The sequence below is a fragment of the Etheostoma cragini genome, chromosome 3 (assembly GCF_013103735.1).
Source record: "Etheostoma cragini isolate CJK2018 chromosome 3, CSU_Ecrag_1.0, whole genome shotgun sequence".
In the NCBI taxonomy this organism is placed as follows: Eukaryota; Metazoa; Chordata; class Actinopteri; order Perciformes; family Percidae; genus Etheostoma; species Etheostoma cragini.
In genome coordinates this window covers 26,948,451-26,961,138 of record NC_048409.1, presented here as the reverse complement: position 1 = coordinate 26,961,138, position 12,688 = coordinate 26,948,451, and the positions used below count along the sequence as shown (strand labels likewise).

Below are 12,688 nucleotides of genomic sequence, written 5' to 3'. Positions count from 1 at the left end.
ATAAATGTCATGTGGGGAGGACAACACAAGGGTTAATCATCCTGATTCTACAGTAACACCGGAATTTTTGTAAACAGTGCATGTGTTGACGGGATGTTTTTGAGAATGAATGAAGGAACGAGTTTAAAAATATACCTGTGTACGTGTGGACTAGGACTAACCCCGGGTGAGTCTGCGCTACATTCCGGAAAATGAGCGAGTGATGGGAGGGATAAATATGAAAGGGAACCATGAGGAGGAAAATATTGATCAAGAAAAAGTAAAGAGGGGAGGGGTGAAAGAGATTCAAAATGAGAGAGATGGAGTTAATGTGAGAGATGGAAAAAGGGGAGAGCCAAATGGATATAGAATGTAATTTTAGAACAGAGAGAGAGAGAGAGAAAATAAAAGAGAAGAAGAGGTGGAAAATGTGAGCGGGAACAGTGACACACAAAAACAACAAAAAAAGAGAGAGTGAATAAAAGAAGAGGTCATTGATCTTGGGACAAATAAGGGGAGAGAGGGGAAAGAAAGGGCTGGGGAGGAGAGACAGAAGAGAAGGAAAGTGGATGGAGAGCTTGAGGTTTAATGGGAGAGAAAGAAGAAAGGCAAACACAGAGAGTGAGATGTAATCGACCATTTGAAACTGCTCTAATGCTGGCCACAGGTGCATTGTGTGTGTGTGTGTGTGTGTGTCTCTCTCTCTCGCTCGCTCTCTAACAGTGTGTACAGATAGACAGTAGAGACAACATCACGTCCTAGGTACATTTAGACGTGGCGTCAGACTGTCAGGAGTTACACAAACACAGTGAGTCTAACACACAATTGTGAGCCTCTCCCCTTCTCCCCCCCCCCCCCCCTCTTTTGTTTGAATCTCCCTCTCGGTCTGCAGGCCATCAGCCTTATCATTTCATCAACACACAGAGATGTGCTCCGTTGCATTACATTACAAAGACTCACACGGCAATGTTCTAGGATGACTTTCAGCGGTTGTTGATACCAGGATCCCTTGTTCCATTTGAAGAAATGCACCAACAAACCACCCCAAAAAACCCACCCGACGGCCAACCGTGGACAGAATAGGCTCTAGAGTTGAGAGACTCTAGTCACGCTGATCCCGCTCGTCATTTCCGGGTTAGCACTCCACCAATCCGATTGATCATTTGAGTCCGACGCAGGCAGTGCCCGCCTTCCGACCGAGCATGTCAGGTCAGCCCAAATGAAGGGCAGCAGCCCCTCCGACGCACAGCGGCCTTAAGTGGAAGAACAGTCCTGCATTAGTCTCGCATTGCCAGACCTTCTTCCACAGCGCTGCGGAGGAGGGTCTGGCTAGTCCACCCAGCAATCCGAAATGGGACAAAAACATGCTCTGGTTTCTTGGTATTTCAAACATGATTTTTTGACTCTGTAAAGTTATCACGGCTGCAAATATTTTATCTTTTGACATGACGGTCGCAAGGTGAACCATAGAAATACTCTGTTCACGTTACTAAGCAATCGACCAGCAGTGTGTGCTTGCATGCATTTGATTGGCCAGCACAACACCTTGCCGCTGACGTTACAGCAAAGGTTTACAGTGGTTTAACGTTTCTCCTGCGTTGGCACCCCCGCTGCTTTCTTGGACTGGTTCTATTCAAATGAATGAGTGGGCTGCAATTTTTTTTAATGCAGGGCTAAAATCGGTTTTAACAACCCTCCTAGAACACTGTTATAGGACGACATTTTTTCATTTAATTTAGTCATGAAATGCTGGTCCCATCTTTTCTAGTTACTTAAAGTACACAACGGGGAAACAAGCGTCAGTTTGTATCATTTGTGACATCAGAGGAAAAATAAAGGCTCCGGCTGCTTTTTAATCACCATTTTTAATCCCTGGCTCATTCGGTCCGCTAGTTTCTGACCTGACAACCTAATGATCTAATTTATGAATTCGAAGCAGCTAATCCATTTCTTAACAGGAGTCACTTAATGAGTCCGAAAATTTCAACTCACTGATGTCAGGTCAGTTAACTATTAAAGCCTCTTTCAAGAATAGAACAGATGTTACAGTGGAATGAGCAAAGTGAGATAAATTCATAATTTACTGGCATTTCTGGTGTACTGTAAAGAAACTGATGTCTATATAGCCATGACAACAAACAAAATCACAGGTTGGCAGGAAGCCTTGTTGCTGGTGCAAATGAGCTCTCAGCGCTTGAAAACAGAAGCAGAGTCGCCCACGATTAAACACACCGGCACAAAAACACCACTCTGCTCTGAGACCTCAAATTAAGCGTGTAGCTACACTCACCACAGGGCTGTTTTTGCTGTGTGTGTGTGTGTGTGTGTGTGTGTGTGTGTGTGTGTGTGTGTGTGTGTGGATGGGTGGGTGTGACTCAAACCACTGTCACCTTCACTCGTTTATGAGTCATCTCTCTATTTAAGAGACCAGAATGGTGGCACCTCTCAGTGTCTCTGAGAACAAAAAGAATCTATTTGGCCATCTATCACCTGCAATGTGTTACGTTTTAGGGAGATTTACCTGTTGGCAAGGTTATAATAGTTAACAAAAAGGTACAAAGTAACGAAAACTGGGTGGTCGTTAACTGAAATAGAAATAAAACAAGGCATCACAAAAAAGTTAGTTGTTGTCATTGGCTTTCATAGAGCAAATAAGGTTCTATCTTTCCAACTATAAAATTTCCCGTAGACGTGTGTAATTTTTGACTGGGAACGCAGAAATTACGATATTCTGTGTCAAATTGAACACAACATGTCCGTGCCCCACGCCTGGCATCATGGCGGTACCAAAAGTCGAATGAAAGTCCTATTTGATTATGATTGTGTCAGATAAAAGCAAGTGCTTTGCAGTGGAAGGTGGTCAAATTTATTACAAGGAAACAAATTTGAGAAGCGCACACAAGGAGGCTAACCTAGCCAAGGCCCCTTTCCCCTAAACAGAAGCTAACCCCGGTAACGTTGCGGGCATGGATGTATGGATACGTAGGGCCAGCAGCATGACGGAGTACACTACAGGCTGCTTTCACCGGCGACCCGATAGCTGGTTAATAAATACGCAGGAACACCAAATGCGGGGGGGAACGTGGGTTAATATGTGGGTTAATGCTGGGATGTCTTCTTTAGTCTGTTGGCTATTAAGGTTTTTTTTTCCTGGTACACGTCACTTAGACATTTTGCACTTACTGTGGCATCTTGTGTAGAGTTTACATATTTATGACCATATGTAAGCTACATTTTATGTACTTGTGCTATTGTTGAACATTGTGTTGTATGATGTTTTTGTTGAGTTATTATTACACAATAGTTTTTCTGACTTTTTTGAATCTCCGACAAATTACCCATATTACAAAGAAAGACTAAAACTAAAAAAAAAAGAACTAGCAAACACGCTTTAAAAACCAATCCAAACTAAACTGAATGTGAAAACAAAAAGTCAGAACGAAATAAAAATAAAAACTAACCTTTCCTGTTAATCACTTACCCAATGAAGCGTTCAATTAAACTTCCCTGGTCGATTAGTTACCCCAGCACTCCATGCTAATAAGGTAATAAGGTATTGTACAGCTTACTTTGTCGCATTGTATTATTTAGTGTCTAACTTGGCTTCTTTTGTTACAACTACTACAGTAACTTTAAGATAGGTAGGGTACACAATTCAATCAAATTAAATTGGAATCTGAAACAATACCCACATTATAAAAATTTTTGTCAAACACAAAACAAGTGGGAATCACTGGTGTAGCTGAATAAGAGGGCTGTTTAAATCAAGGGCAGTCCCAACGTAACACATCTTCAAGCATCATCTTGAACGTCCCAGTGGAAACAAGTTGTTCCACTTTGAGAGAATCCTGAAGCCAGTTACATCTGAGGCCTATAATTCTTCAGCTACAGAGATTTAAAAGGCACCCAGTGCCAATGAAAGGGGAAAGTTGAGAAAGTTAAACTCCATGCACATGTCCTCTGACGCAAACCAAGCAACAAGCAGGCGAGAACCATTTGTTCAAATTCTGACTCCCACAGAAACAGAAGCTCAGGGATGTCTACTGTTCTGCTCCACTAGAGGAGATGGGCATCCGTTCCAGCACACACACGGGGCCGCTCTACTAATCAGCCAAGCACAACTGGGTGTCATTGTTGTAATACTGTAAAACATTTTCACAAAGAATAACAAAAGAACTGTGCAGCAGGAAATAAATATGTGTAGTACAGCGGCCACATCAGAAAAGAACCGTCCAGTTCCAATGTAATGTATGTAAATGTCATGCTTAACACAGACACACACACACACACACACACACACACACACAGGAAATCCCAACATAGGATTAGAAGCAAAGTGCATGACGTCAAACTCTTTTCACAACATTTCACAGATTCTCAGATCCTGTGGTTTTTGCACAACATCAGTGTTGTTATGTGATTATGTGCTGCTATATCATGTTGTGTTACGGTATAATGTGTTAATGTAGTGCAGCGGGTGTCGATCTTCCAGTTGGCCAGGCTAGCTGTTAGTGTCATTCTCTACCACTGTAGCCTTTCTGACCTTTAATCACAGTGATTACTTAACCACAGAGGCTCTTAAGTGCTGCTTATCAGAACTCCTCTGGAGAGCAATTACACCATCACTGCTCTCTCTTTCACATTCACGCTCCTCTGAAGATCCTTTTTTATCCTCCTGTCCTCTCACCTCCATCCATCATGCTTTTTCTCATCTCTAGCCTGTCTCCTACTGCTCTCCTTTCTCTCTCTCCCTCTCCTTTCTCCTCTGCTACCCAAGTTAATGCTCAGCTCACATTTTTCAAACTGTCCTTTAAAGACTCAGTCTTTTGTCTCCTATTTCCAGTTGGTTTTTATCTCATCTCCTGTCTATAGATTTCCTTTCCTAATCCAATTTTTCTAATCATCTCATAGATTTTGAGATATTTCACAGGATAACTGAAAACTTTGAGCTGCGGGTGCGCTAAATGAAAAGTCATGGGATCACTCAAAGTCCTTAGGGTTTGTCGTCTAAGCACCATGGACACATGTAGCAACTTTCAGTTTTTGACGATTGCTTCCACACAGAAATCAAAAGTATTACATAGTTATCAAAACCTTACACTCAGGAAGCAAAACACTGGCCCAGATGTGCAGCACTATAAGCCCAATGTCGGATGCAAAACACTAAACATACTTGTATACATTAGACACAGAAGTATATCATGATGTCACTTCCTTGCAATTCCAAAACACTGACTGTCAAATTTCCACACCTACAGTATGAGCCAATCTGTGAAACACAGCCAAACACATGGTTGCTTAATTGACACACCAATCAGGTTTAAGCACTTTATAAGTTATTAAAACCACAAAACCACACACCTAAACTGAAAAGTACCTCACATATCCCGCGAAATGAAGCACTACAGCCAAAACTACATACGGCATTCTCAAAATCCAACTTTTGCACCAAATGGCAAACGCTTCATTCATATTACCAGATTCTTGTCTCACCAACTACACACTGTGGGGCATAATGAAAAGCACTCTCATCTTCAGTATGCTTTGCCATAATACGATTGTTATTATAATAGTTTAGATAGAATAGAATTCTTCAGATGCTGTTGAAACATTTTGGTTTGTCAGTGCAACCTATGAACAGCAGATATATTTTGATTGGACTGAACAAAAATATGCTCACAACAAACCGTACTTTTTATTTTAAATGGCAGAGTTTTGAAACGGCAAACATGTGACTTTATGTTGTGTCTTATGTAGGCCTGCATGATTAATCGTTATAAAATCAGGACCTGGATTTACCCTCTTCCCCATTTCATTTTTAAATAAATTTGATTTTTAATGACTTCGGTTCTCATTTAATTTTACGAGCTGACTCATCACAAACGCTACTACTTTCTTCTTGTTGTTTTTTTACTGTAATTGTAACCTGTACTGGATACAGTATTCTAATTTTGCACACTACTGTAGTACTGTTGGCATGAACATGGGACATGTTTGTTGTGATTCTCCATGTTGACATGTTGACTGATTTAGGTAGATGAAATTTCATTTTCATTCCATTTCATGGTCTCATGAAATGAGAAATATATGAATGATATTACATTTTCCTCAGTCTGCAACATTTGTCTTGTGTCATGTTTGGGGAACTTATTGTGTATTTGCAGTTTCTCTGTGTATTTCATTTACAGTACTCTAATCACAGGGAAGTAGAATAGCTAAAAGTGTTTAGGTTGGCAACAGCAGTGTGTAACTGGTTTAAACTGAATTTAGTCACATGGGACGTGTGTGTTTCATATGGTAACAAAATGTTTATTTTTTATGAATTAGTGTTTCATTTTGATTGTTTCAGTTTGCAAAGGGTCTGAGGTGTTCTGCTAGTTGTGTGTGTGGTTGTCTTAATTAATAAAAATAAAAATAAAAACGGCCCCAGTTTTCAAAATATTGCTTAAAGGGCCATTGAGGCTCAAAATTAACTTCAATAACATGTGTACCGAGGCGACCATTAGTGGTATAAAATAGCGATTTATTTTTACTCTGCCAGTGCCCCAAACACTAGCGTTAAGCTAATAATAATAAGCTAATAAATAATAAGCTACTAGTGGTTTGCGCTAGCTTGTTGGCTAGAGACACATTAGCATGTAAACATATCCCAGAGGACGGTCGACTCTGAACACATTTGGTGTGTTATTAATCCCAAGGTTCATTTCGCACCGGAATTATCCTTTAAGCTATCAAGAAAAAAAACTATAAGTGGCAATCTATTGTTAGAAAAAACAAATTAGTTTTCTTTGATTTGATGAGGACTAAACATTTGTAAATCACACGCATACTGTAAATTCCCGGCCCCTGGGGGGGTTCCTTTTCACCTGGCGTATTTAAACCTGGTGTGTGTAGGACATATCTTCTTGGCTTCTTTGTTGTCCAACGAGGAAGGACATGGCACTAAACTCTGCTTCTTTGGGGTCGTTTTCGGTCACAGATCAAAAGGTTCTATCATGTAAATGAGAAACTCTCACGAAAATACAGGAATCCACATTCCATTATCTTAGCCTAGTCTAAGACACGGGGGTCGGAGACAGAAGGTCACTTCCTTCTTTCTGTATGTTAAATGCCAGACTCAACCTAATCAATTCTTTAGATTCCAGGGTTGGCGTCAAGCCGTGGAATGCTAATTAAGGCTAGATCAGTGTTGAATCAATCTGGCTACAGAGTATACATAAAACAGAAGTGTGTTTTTTTCAGAAATGTGTTTTTTTTATCTTTTTAAAACACATCACTATCATATGTTGAAATATTTCAGTCTGAAACAAAGTGATGGACTGACCAGCAAAGCTATCCACCGGAGCCAGCTAAAATAAAATGATACTATCGACTGTTTTGTTTTCAAACTACAAAAACAAATAAGTTGGTTCTTAAATGCCTGCTTTAGTCCACACTCACTTTTGTGCACCTTTTCAACAAAACGTACTATCCCATTCTGTTACAATACACAGCCACACTGCATGTTGTTCTGGGAGACTGATGATACAATGGGCCGTGTTGAAAAGGAGTCAAATGTGTGTTTGTCTCCCAAACTTTACCCAAGGGCGAACGCATTAAATTAAATGTCACACCCCACTCTGACTTCTGATGGAGACGGTGAACAAGCAGGGAGGAGAGATCTGTCTTGGCCGGGGGTTAAGGGGGGACCAGGTTTGGGTCGTGCTGGTGTATGTGTGTTTGGGTCTGGAGAGGTGAAAGGAACCGGTACGTAAGTAAACCTGGGGCTCTTAGCTAACCACAGTCATCCTTCTGCCTTCAAGGTTGAAGCAAAAAAAAAAAAAAGGTACAGATTATCTTTCCAAAGAGATCAGAAATAGTTCAGCACAAGGGATGGAGGAGGAGAAGAAGAGGAGAGGATGGTTTACTTCTAATGTTATTACAAATGATGCAATGAAATACAGAAAGAAAGTCGGTATTGCATGTTAATTTATTTGTACTAATCTATATATGTTTCACAGCCAACAACGCAAGTTAAAAGCTGAATTATTGTGTAATCAGACGAGAGAGACAACTTGGGGAGGGAAGAGAGAGCTGGACGGAAAAAGATAGAATGATAAATATCATCATCTAATAAAAAACAATAATGATAAAAAAGAGAGCCTGACTCAAAGATCTTTGCAGTAGGGAGGGAGGGAGGGAGGGAGGGATGGAGAAGAGAGTGCAGACAGAGAAGAGGAGAAGAGGAGATTCTACTGATTTTAATGTTACAACTGGAGATGAAAAGAGGACTTCTGTCGGAGGAACAGGGGATTCATTGTGCCGACTCTGTACTAAAAAACCATTAAGGTCTGTTGTAGCATTTCCCTGCAGCTCGATGAAGCCCGGTGCTTGCTGGGAGATCATGTCTCTGTCTCTCTCCCTCCCTCCCTGAGGTGGCTCGACTGCTTAACGGCACATGCACTCCTTGTAATACACGCATCCAAACCCTCGACATTGTCTAATCGTAATGAAAGCTGAATGGTGTTCCTAAGCCTATTCAGCATTTCTCTAAGAAGAAGAAGCTAGTTCAGCATGAAAATCCACTTCCACAGGGCGAGATAACCCCTCACAGTAAACCGGAGATTTGGTCAGACTTAAAGTTGTGTGATTTCTCATCGGTGTTGCATTTTGTTTCCCTCTGTTCCTTTCTGAAATGCACATTAAGAAACGCAAGACTCTTGCCAGGAAATAATTTGTACTATTCACAGTTATTTACATTTTAATCACAATCATGGTTTGGCTTCCCCAGATCAAATTCGGGTGATCGAGCGATATTTCTAATACATCATTCATAGAAAGCTCTGCATCAAAGTTTTTTTTTTTTTTTTTGCAGAGCCAATCTAGCGCTCCGTAAACCACTGTCATCAAACAATACCTAGCAACTGTGAATTTATGGATTAGTAATGACACTGATGACGCTTGTCATGATTTTGCTGGACGATAAATTGTCCCAGAAATGAATGCGATAAGCGATAATTTTGTCGTTCTGAGCCCATTTTCATGTAATATAACGATAATAGCATAATAATGAAGGTACACCTTTTCAAAGATCAATAAACTATTATTTCTAGAGAATATTTAACACTGGAACTGGAAGACATTTTAAATATGGCGAGTAAATGTTTCTACCAAAATATTTCTTTTCTGTTTTCAGCCTTTATTTTGGCGAAGGTGCAGCTACTTTCTTCTGCTCCTCTGCACACACACACACACACACACACACACACACACACACACACACACACACACACACACACACACAGAGGCTGGCGTACACACCAGACACCAGCTACCACAACACTTCTGTTTACTAATAGCTATTGTTTACCTCAGGCTAATTAATTAGCTAGTAAGTGGAGATTTTTGGCAGCCAGTCTTCCAGAAGAAAGCACAATGAAATTTAATTTCCGATTATTAACCGCAGCCACTTTCCCGAGAGTAGGTAGGTTGTTAACTGTGGTTTGGAATGAAGGAGAGAACAGGATGCAGAGTTACAAGGGGGACATCGCTCATAAACTTTCTTTGTTTTTTTTGACGCCGCCTTGCATTTCCTCTGTTTCTCTTTCTCTCCGAGAGGTGTCCCGCCTCCCCACTCAAAGACAGAGACAAGAGGGCTCACTCCTCGTCACGCTAAGGAACCAAAAGTGGTCATCCAGTGTCTTTGGTAGGAAAAAAAGAAGGAAAACAAACAAGCCTGCAAATGGAAACTATCGCGGCCCGATTAATTGACTTATTGACTATCGCAACATGCCTAACGCTGATACCACGAGCGACTGAGTTCCGTAGGGGCCGAAGCCGATTGGGTGAGTTGCTTCTTCATTTAACACGCATGTGTTGGGACAGCTCACCTATTCAACTGATTGGATGGGAATCATATTTGTTCTACTTGGCGAGTCCTCACAGTGACGCAAAAGATGGAGCGCGTGCACGGCAGCCTCAAAAAACCCAAAGGGCAGTCCCGTGGTCATGAATAACAGAAAAAGATTGTAAACAAAATGAGAAAAGAAAATGCAAGGCATGCATTAATATAAGTAACAGATTTGTCAGAACATCATTTTAAAACACCCCAACTACTTTAGGGGTGTTAGGATTGCTTGAACAGGTATGAGAGTCTTTCACATTTTAATCACTGTCATGTCTACTTTAAATCGTGTATTTAATCGTGATCTCATTTGCTCAAAATGACCGTGATTATCATTTTGGCCATAATCGTGCAGCCCGACTTTCACGTGCACATATTTCAAGTGCCAGCCCAAAGAGCAATGGATTCACAACTGTGACACCACATGATTTAAGGTGAAACAACTGGGTAACACTCGATCACCATGCAAACCTGCAGCTTCCTTATTGCTACGCTTCATGTTTGTTGATCATCTGTTTCTGACAGAGGAACATGAACGCACCGCTGTCAAGCAGCAGTATTGAAAGTCGGAGCAATGCAGCACGACTGCTATGGCAAAAGAAATCTGGATCACCACCAAACTCTAATCATGTAATTTCTCAGCTAAAGAACAAAGGCAATGTGTTCTACAACTTTCAGCCAAGTCTGTTTTTTTTTTTTTTTAAGATATTCTTATTGCAGACAGAATACTGAAAACTTCCTTTTACTTCACTGGCAGAGGTAGAGATCTAAGATCTACAGACTGCTTTTCAAAAGCTATGAGGGCTTTATATGAGCTAAAACACCAATCGAGGCAGGTAGTATCCCCTTAACCCTCAGAGGTCTAAGGACGTTTTTACATATCTTCTTGAATTGTCCTTTTAAGGGTTTTTTGCATATGATTTGAGCCCCATGTGTTTTACATCAACTGTCCAGAACAAACTCAAAGCCTACAGTATAGTGACGCCCCAAATTGTTCCTGGAAAAACGTGTCATTTGGCCCAAAGGCAGAAATATTTCTCAAATCTCTTGTGAAAACATACCTACACTCAATTGTTTTGGTGCTTTAGAATGAGTTTACAAATGTTTTGGGTTCGCTTGGACTCTCCGGTGCGTCTCTTGTCTTCAGAGGGTTACATTTCACAGCAATTCAACGTAGATCCATCGAGTTTGGTCCAACACATAATAAACTAGGCTCCACATCTCATCTGAAAGAACCATTTTCTGGTCCCTGCACAGAGCCAGGTACAGTCGGAGAGGTTCAGTGACACAAGGGGCTTATTTATTTGTTCAGTCTCATGATTTATTAATCGTCACCAGTCGAAACCCCTGGAGCTGTGGCAGACACACAAGTGCCTACTGTACTGAAACGCCAATGCTTCCAGCTCATCCCATAATCCAGTTACTAATGCAATTTGACTTGCTTTTCCAACAAGTTAAATGGGAGCAACAAAAAGAAGCAGCCTGCTGTGTGAAGTGATGTCAGATGTAGTAAACAGCTGAGTTCAAATTCAGGGTGAAAGAGCAGAGGAGACGTTTGTGCACAGCATGTTCTGACTTCATTTCTTCTATTCTCTGATGGTCTTAAACCCCCCACCCACACACACACCCACACACACAGTTTATTATGTCCAGTAAGAGCATCATGTCCACTTACTGTGGAGCGTTTCATCCAGTTCATACACACTGAAGCATCGGTGATGGAATGCTATGGGATGTGAATACACTGACATAATGACCTAATGATCCAACTGTCAGGAATAATCCTAACAACTACAGAAAAAACTACAGAAAATGTGTAGATCGACTGACTACTAAGTTCATCACTTTCATATTCCAGCAGTGACACATAGTTTTTTTCTTATATATATAATTTTTTTAGTCTTGATTTAGTGTCTGTGTTTATTTACATTTAGGTTACCATGACGGAGACACTGGGATGGGGGTGTGTGTGTGTGTGTGTGCCACAATTATTGTATTCCTATGATCATTAGGCTACAACTACAGCCCATATAATTCACCTAACTCAGTTTGGTTGTTTGTGAATGGAACTATTGTAATTGTCATTACTTCGGTATAGGTAAATGAAGTAGGCCTACATTTATTAATTAATTAGTAGGCTAGCCTAAATGTGTATAAGTAGGTTAACGCTTGATCTCATTCGTCGCCCCAACGTACGGAGCGGAATTGAACTTTCTGTGGCAGGTGTCGGTTTCAGTTAACACGTCGTCCTCTCTTTGTGAAGAAAAGAGCAAAGAAAAGAGTGTAAAGCCGCAGCCGAGGAAAGGCGCGACGCTGTACTCACGTTCAGCTCCGAAAGTCCCCGCCGCCGCCTCCCAAACACAGCGCGTATCCATCCAGAGGAAAAGGCTTTGCATTTCATCCAACCTCCGCGAAAACCCGCTCAGTAACAGTAGCGGTGGTGTGTTACACAGCCTCCGCAGCGCAGGACAGAGGGAGCAGAGCGGCGGCAGCCGGCACACACACGGAGGGAGGAGGGAGGGAGGGAAGGAGGAGGGAGGCCGCATTCTGCATGACTTGGTGACTGTTCCGCCCTCTCTCTCTCTCTCTCTCTCTCTCTCCCTCTCTCTCCCTCTCTCTCTCCCCTACATGAACATAAAGTATAAATCAAGAGTATGATCAGTGGTGGAAGAAGCATTGAGATCTTTTATTTTTAACCCTTGTGTTGTCTTCCTGTCAACCATGGAAAAAACAACTGTTTTTTCAACATTATTGTCGCTTTTTCCCACATTTTTGTCACTGTTTTTAATGTGCTTTTTTGCTGTTTTTGCTGTTTTTCCCCAAGTT

The 12,688-nt window shown here is 41.3% G+C and overlaps 1 protein-coding gene across 1 annotated transcript in view; it reads right to left on the bottom strand.

Annotated features, from left to right (window-relative positions):
• Window positions 1-12,361, bottom strand: part of gpr4 (G protein-coupled receptor 4) — a 48,729-nt gene extending 36,368 nt beyond the window's left edge. The window contains exon 1 of the mRNA XM_034867289.1: window positions 12,186-12,361. The gene's annotated coding sequence lies outside the window, so the exon portion shown is untranslated. The remainder of the gene's footprint in view (window positions 1-12,185) is intronic.
• Window positions 12,362-12,688: the final 327 nt, after the last annotated feature.